This window comes from Hylobates moloch, unplaced genomic scaffold (assembly GCF_009828535.3).
Source record: "Hylobates moloch isolate HMO894 unplaced genomic scaffold, HMol_V3 SCAFFOLD_24, whole genome shotgun sequence".
Classification (NCBI taxonomy): domain Eukaryota; kingdom Metazoa; phylum Chordata; class Mammalia; order Primates; family Hylobatidae; genus Hylobates; species Hylobates moloch.
This window is the reverse complement of record NW_026652299.1, coordinates 1,481,131-1,489,266: the sequence shown is the minus strand read 5'-3', so window position 1 is coordinate 1,489,266 and position 8,136 is coordinate 1,481,131.

The following is an 8,136-nucleotide window of genomic DNA, read 5'->3' as shown; positions in this document are numbered from 1 at the left end:
CACCCTCAGCCACCTCAGTCTCCACCCTCAGCCACCTCAGTCTCCACCCTCAGCCATCCCAGCCTCCACCTTCAGCCACCCCAGCCTCTGTCCTTGACCAGCCAGCCTCCACCCTCAGCCAGCAGCCTCCATCCTCAGCCATCCCAGCCTCCACCCTTGGCCACCCCAGCATCGCCCTTGACCACTCGGTGCTGGTGCGGTGGCTCTTATTTGGCACAACCATGGTAGCAGGGAGGGAGGCTCTGCAGGGCCCAGTAGCGAGAACTTCCCCTCACCAGGCTCATCTAGCTTCTGCCACTGCCAAATGTCCGAACCTCGCTATGAGGCCATCTCTCGAGGTGGTGGTGGCAAGTGGACTTCACTGGACTCCTTCCAGCCTGGACTCGTGCTACCTGGGATTCAGCCAGGACCAACCCCGAGGCCCGTGGAGTGTCTGATGCACTGGCACGAGGACCCACCTAACCTCACTTTGGCTTAAGGGACCCGCTTTATGGAGGAGAAGGTGAGTCGGCGAGCACAGGACCCCAGGATTCCCTGATCCCACCACACAGTACAGCACCCCAAAACTGCCAGCTGGATAGAGTGGTGGGTGGAATTGTAATGACAGCAAGGAGACCTGCTTGGAGATGACGCTGTGAAGACAGGGACACGTCCTTCGGCATGTGGCATACACATTAACACAGTGGTGCTATTTATATAGTGCTGTTTTCCCAATGAATAGAAGACAGATTCCTGAGAGCCAGAGGGGAAGAGGTAGGGGTGACCCCACTGTCTATCACCACCGGTGACCCACCTGGGGAATGTCTGCTTTCCATCCACAACTTTAGGCTCCGTGGCTCCCAGGATCCTGGCTCCCAGAGGCAAGAGGCTTCCACCAGGGAACACAAGCAAAAGGATTACTTTTGAGATAAGAAAAAAATCAATAAAAGTTATTCTTCTTTAACATACTGGCTGGGCGAGGCGGCTCACACCTGTAATCCCAGTACTTTGGGATACCAAGGCGGGCGGACCACTTGAGTCCAGGAGTTCAAGACCAGCCTGGGCAACATAACAAAACACCGTCTCTATGTCTCTATTTTAAATGTCTCACTACAATTAAAACGATTGCAACAGTGAAACAGCCAACTCACCCCACGTTTTCTAAGGGGCTTTTTCCTTCTCCTGCACCTAGGCTAGGATAGTTTTAGAGCACTGAGGCAAAAATGCACAAACAGCAACCATGTGACTTTTAAAACTAACTCTGAGATTAAAGGGAGCTGTAGAAACAGATAATTAGGTTTTGTTCCAGGTTTACAGAAGCACTGTGACCCGGTCAAGGAGTAAGAAGCATTCGACCTCCTCGGACCCTCCCTGGCTCCCAGATGTCTGTGGTTGTCAGTCACCTCTTGGTCCCAACCCCCCGCCCCACAAGTAACATAAACCAAGCCTGAAACTTGTGCTGACTAAAGATGGTGCGTAGGGCGCTAGTCCACCGTCTTTCCGGTCGGCTGGCCGCCGATACACATGCTTTTCCTCCCACCAGCGCCCGTCTCTCAAGTTTTGCCTTCAAGCATAACAGCAAGCAGGTGAACCTGGGTTTGATTACATGGTGGATGCTACCTGTTTACCCCGAGCTCCTTTTACCAAGATAGAAACAAGCAAAGAAAGCACTCACCTGTGGCCGGATGCGGTGGCTCACGCCTGTAATCCCAGCACTTTGGGAGGCTGAGGCGGGTGGACCACCTGAGGTCAGGAGTTCAAGACCAGCCTGACCAACATGGTGAAACCCCATCTCCACTAAAAATACAAAAGTTAGCCAGGCGTGGTGGCGGGCGCCTGTAGTCCCACCTACTCGGGAGGCTGAGGCAGGAGAATCGCTTGAACCCGGGAGGTGGAGGTTGCTGTGAGCCAAGATTGCGCCATTGCACTGCAGCCTGGGCAACAAGAGTGAAACTCCATCTCAGGGAAAAAAAAAAAAAGGAAAAAAGAAAGCAGTCACCAGCTGGCAGGAGTAATGGCCCATGATCAGCAAGAGAAAGCAAGGCTGCCTGTGATGAGGGCTTCTGGCTGGGGTTAGGGTTAGGGTCGGGTTAGAGTTAAGTTAGGGTTAGGGTTAGGCTTATGGTTAGGTTCTAGGTTTCAGTGGTCGACCTGGGCGTACTGCACCTGTGGGTTGGGGTTAGCGTTAGGGTTATGGTATGGTTATGGTTATAGTTAGGTTTCAGTCATGGGCCTAGGCATACTACACCTGTGGGTACTAGTGTTCACCCCTCTACCTCTCTCCAAATGTCTCAGCAGCTGAACCAACTAAAATGCAGGCATGCTGTGTCGGATAGAAGCCATCTAATGCGGGAAGCAAATGCATTTGAATAGTGCAAAGTGAGTCGGCAGCAGATGCTGTTGACGACCCACCCAGATGCTGTGGGGTTCCTCCCATCCCTCTGGGGTACCCATGCCCCAGCTGCTGCTTGGTGCCTCTGCTGAGGTTCACACCTGCTTCCCCTCTGGAGGGTTTTCCCTGGGCGGTTTGCACCACCCCTCTCACTGGTGCCCGGGGATCCTGCTCCCTCACCCTGGGGCAGCTTGTGGTCAGTGACCACCTCACAGCAGGACACAAATGCCTCACCGCCTTGCGGCGGGAGAGGCTCCATGACAGCCTTTCCCAGCTGAAGTTCCAGGAAGGAATTAAGTCCTTCAGAAAAATGATTTCAGTGACTGTTTTCTCAAGCCTGCCAAGGATGGTTGATAGATGGTACCGTACTCGATGCATGGGAGAGAAGATAGTTGATTACAGATGGTCCAAATCTTAGGGCTAAAGTCCAGAAGATTCACTGATTATATTAGTTTAAGATATATATCTTATCTTATATAAGCCACAATGGGTGGCTGTCCTTGTTTAGAAATTTAGTCCCAGGAAAGGAAGAATCACGAACACATTGGGCTGCAGGACACCAGGCACAGCCGAAGGTGACGGCACTTATTAAAAGCAGAGAGATTGGCTGGGTATATTGGCTCACGTCCATCATCCCGGCGCTTTCTAACATTAATTCGAAATAGGCCATGAGTTTAGATGTAAAAACTAAACTATAATCTTCTAAAATAAAATATAGCAGAAATGCTAGAACATCTTCAGGACCTCTGGCTAGGCAATGTGGCACCAAAAGCATGATCTACGAAATTAAAAAATGGATCAATGAGACCTCAAAAAGTTAAAAAAAAAAAAAAAGTTTGCATTCAAAGGATGAAAAGACAAGTCACAGGCAGCGAGAAAATGTTTGCAAAGCACACATCTGACAAAGGTGTTGTTTCTAGAAAAATGTAAAGAACACTTAAGACCCCACAGTAGAAACAAACGAAACATTTAGAAAATGGGAGAAAAGGCCGGGCGCGGCGGCTCACGCCTGTAATCCCAGCACTTTTGGAGGATGAGGCAGGTGGATCACCTGAGGTCAGGAGTTCGAGACCAGCCTGACCAACATGGAGAAACCCCCGTCTCTACTAAAAATACAAAAATTAGCCAGTTGTGGTGGCGGGTGCCTGTAATCCCAGCTACTTGGGAGCCTGAGGCAGGAGAATCGCTTGAATCAGGAAGGCAGAGGTTGCAGTGAGCTGAGATCATGTCACTGCACTCCAGCCTGGGTGACAGAGCGAGATTCCGTCAAAAAAAAGGAAGGAAGGAAGGAAGGAAGGAAGGAAGGAAGGGAAAAAGGGAAAAAAAGATGTAAGGAGACATTTCAGCAAAGAAGAGCTACAGAGGGCAAATAAGCACATGAATAGGTTTCACCATCAGTAGATACCAGAGAATAGAAATTAAACCACGATGAGATCACTACACCCTATTAGAACGGCTAAAACAGAAAATAGTGATACCACCCAATGCCAGTGAGGGTGTGGAGAAACTGCGTCTCGCGTACATTGGTGGTGGGGACAAAAAATGGCGCAGCCACCCTGAAAAACAGTTGACAGCCAGCACGCACTTACCATGCACCCCAGCAACTGCATGTCTGTGCATTAACCCCAGAAAAACGAAAACTTAAGTTCACACCAAAGCCTGCACGTGAATGTTCATAGCATTTTATTTGTAATGGCCCCAAAGTGCAAAACCACCCAAATGTTTTTCCACAGGTGAATATGGTTAAACAAACCTGGGTGTGTCATCTATACAATGGAATACTACTCAGCGATGAAAAGGAACAAACTAAACTGTTGATCCATAAAAGAACTTGGGTGGGCCAGGTGCGGTGGTGGCTCACGCCTGTAATCCCAGAACTTTGAGAGACTGAGGCGGCCAGATCACCTGAGGTCAGGAGTTCGAGACCAGCCTGGCCAACATGGTGAAACCCCCGTCTCTGCTAAAAATACAAAACTTAGCCAGGCGTGGTGGCAGGTGCCTGTAATCCCAGCTACTTGGGAGGCAGAGGCAGGACAATCACTTGAACCTGAAAGGCGGACGTTGCAGTGAGCCAAGATCGTGCCACTGCACTGCATCCTGGGCAACAACAGCAAAACTCCATTTCAAAAAAAAAAAAAAAAAAAGAATTTGGGTGGATCTTAAGGGCCTTATGCTGAGTGGGGGAAAAACACCTCAAAGGTTACACGGGGCATGATTCCATTCATATAATGTTCTCAAAACGACAGAAATGGAGAAGAGATTTGTGGCTGCCAAGCAGGGGTAGCGTTGGGGTGGCATGGGGGGCGGCAAGATCCCTGTGGTGACGGAACAGTTCTGAATCTCGACTGGGGCGGTGGTTACTGAAATCTATATATGTGGGGTAAGTTTGCAAAGAACTACACACACGTACATGCAGGTGAATGCGTGTACAGGCTGCTAGGAACTGAATCAGATCTTAGTCTAGTTAACAGAATTACACCCAGGTGCAAGCTGACTTCCTGGTTTTGATACTGTACACCAGTTACGTAAGGTGTCACCGCTGGGGGAAGCTGGGTGACTCTATTTTTACAACTTCCTGTGACTCTATAATTACCTCAAATTTAAAGTAAAAATTTTAAAGACTCCTAGAAAGTAGAATAAAAGGGCAATGCAATGGGGTGAGAAAAGATGCTGAGAAAATCGCAGTCACCCAAAGAGACTGTCCCTATGCCCCGCGTGTGCCCCCAGCTCCCACGCCAGAGCCCACATCCCCACCTTCTGTCCCGCTAAGGAGGAGCAACGGCCAAGTCCAAGACCTGTCTGGCCAAGCCCGGCCCTTCCATGGAGCACGGTGTCTCAAACATTGCTTTGGCAATTCTCTCCCTCTTCCGTTCGCCATCAACGCTTTCTTCTCCACTGGATCCCAAAACACACGTTATTCCCCCATCTTTATGCACCATGCCCTACACCCCATCTGGGGGAACAGAGGCTACAAACACCCGTTGTTACAGAAAATAAAGAGATGCCTCTTTGCACATCCACCTGCAGGGTAGAGATTTCAAGCCTGCTGCATTTTTAGAGAGAAAGGGCTAGAAAGGCAGACACCAATATATTCCCATGGTTAGCTCAGGATGGGGAGAGTAAATGATTTGTTTCCTTCTTTAACTGTTCTCTGAAGTTTATGTAGCAAAAGGATTACTTTTGAGATAAGAAAAAAAATCAATAAAAGTTGTTATTCTTTAACATACTGGCTGGGCCAGGCAGCTCACACCTGTAATCCCAATACTTTGGGAGGTCAAGGCGGGTGGATCACTTGAGTCTAGGAGTTCAAGACCAGCCTGGGCAGCACAACAAAACACCATCTCTATAAAACAAACAAACAAACAAACAAAATAGCCAGGTGTGGTGGCGCGAACCTGTGGTCCCAGCTACTTGGGAGGCTGAGGCAGGAGGATCACCTGAACCCAGGAATTTGAGGCTGCAGTGAGTCATGATCGTACCACTGCACTCCAGCCTGGGCGACAGAGCAAGGCCCTGTCTCAATAAAATGAATAGAATAGAATAGAATAGAATAGAACAGAACAGAACAGAAGACTTCAATGGCTCCCTATGCCCAGAGGCCGACTGTCATTTCTTCACACTTGCAAAGCAGGCCACGGAGCCTGGCTCCACCCCATCCCCGGTCTCAGCAGGCCAGCCCTGCTCACTGCCCCATGGTGGCCCCTCTGGGTGGGCTCAGGGGTCTGTGCTCCCTGCACCTTGGTCCCCGTCATCCTCTCTGGGTGGAAGTCCGCTCCCTGTCCCTGCCGCCTTGTCTCTGCCACGCCAGCTCCGGTTTGTGCTTCAGGGTCTTTTTGTTTGTTTGTCTGTTTTTTGTTGTTGCTGTTGTTGTTTTGTTTACTTTTTTTTTTTTGTGAGATGGAGTCTCGCTCTGTCGCCCAGGCTGGAGTGCAGTGGCGCCATCTTGACTCACTGCAACCTCCGCCTCCCGGGTTCACGCCATTCTCCTGCCTCAGCCTCCCAAGTAGCTAGAATTACAGGCGCCCGCTACCACACCAGGCTAATTTTTATATTTTTAGTAGAGATGGGGGTTTCACCATGTTAGTCAGGCTGGTCTTGAACTCCTGACCTCAGGTGATCCGCCCGCCTCGGCCTCCCAAACTGTTGGGATTACAGGCATGAGCCACCGCGCCCGGCCACTTTCAGAATCTTGAGCGATCACCTCCTCTAAAAGCCTCCCTGTCCCCAGTGGAGATGACAGCCCTCTCCTCTGTGGCTGCCCCCAGGCCAGCCTCCCCCATCACCCACTCCAGGTTGTCTCTGAACCTTCTCACCCCTGCTGTCTGTGGACTGAGCCCTGTGGGCCCCATCATGGGCTCACTGGTGTCCTGGCCATGCAGCCAGTAGGGAGCCCAGCAGGAGAGGAGATCGGGGAGAAGCGGGGGTGGGCATGTGTCTCCAGTCCTCCTGCGAGGCTGCCGAGGCCCACTGGGAACTTCCCCTGAGGTCCCTCTCCAGGGCCGCGTGGGCCTCTCTGCCCCTCTCTCCCTCCCCCGGGGTTCATGGGCTCTCCTCCTCCCCCTCTCCCAGGGGGCCAAGGTGTGCTGTCAGCTTGGCGTCTCTGGAAATGGCCCCTTTGTAGGCAACCCCGTGAAGGATTCTACTTTGGGGTGTCTGCTCTTTCCTGTTGGAACCGTGGCTGACACATTCTTGGTGGGGAATGGGGGAGGCAGCGTATCTGGTACAGGGTAGGCCACCGACGTGTTCTCGGTGGGGAGTGGCAGGCAGCGTGTCTGGCACACAGTAGGCTCTTTGCATTTGTGTGCTGAGTGAATGCGTGGGTGGCAGAGACCTGGGCCTTGGATTTCCTGCTCTTCTTGCTCTGCCCTCTGCCCCGGGGAGGGACACCTGGTCTCAGCCATGCCTTCGGCCTCGGTGCACAGAGGCCCCCCTGCCTTTGCCCTCCGTGGCTGCAGCCTTGGCCACGGGCCGCTGGGGTGCCCTGTCCACTCTTTTCCTCTGAGCTTGGCCCCGTTGTTCACCCTGGTCTGTGGGATGCCAGCAGATGTGACCCTGGGGTTTGCTCCCTCAGCTATCGCCACAAGAACTGGCCGGTGCTGGCTCGATGGAGGATGGGAGACTGTGGGGAAGAACCCGGTCCTCCCTGTGCCCCGTGACATGAGAGTATGCCCTCTTGCCAGCCGCTCCCCGAGGGGCCACGCCGCGCTGTGGTTGTGGGTTAGGCAGCATGATCACGGCAAGGGATAACCAGTGCACTGCAGGAGGGGCGGGCGTTGGCGTCCCCCCCACTGGACAAACGAGGAGACTGAGGCAGAGAGGGCCAGTGGCTTGCTATGGTCACACGGTCGTAGGGGTACGGCCTAGGCCTGAGCCCTCGCTGTGGCTTAGCCCTGGTCTCACAAACGAGTAAGAGCTGCCCTCCAGGGCCGCCCCTCGGAAGCTGGGCACCCACCCCAGCTGCAGGGCAAGGCTGGGTCTGGGAGGTTTTTCTCCTGCTCCTGAGCCCAGCTCTGAGCCCACAGGGCACCAACCCCTCTCGCCTTGGCAGCCTCCACCTCCTTCCTCGCCCAAACCAAATACCACCCCTTCCAGGAAGCCTTCCTGGCTCTTCCCAGTCAGGAGTTCCCATCCTTCCCGGACCTCCAGCGCCTCCCCTGCTGCCCTGAGCCGGGTCACCCACCTCTGCACCGAGTGCCCTTCCAGTCTGTGAGCTCCCTGGGGGTCTGGGGCCGGGCTGGGCTCCTCCCTGCGCCCACACAGAGCTT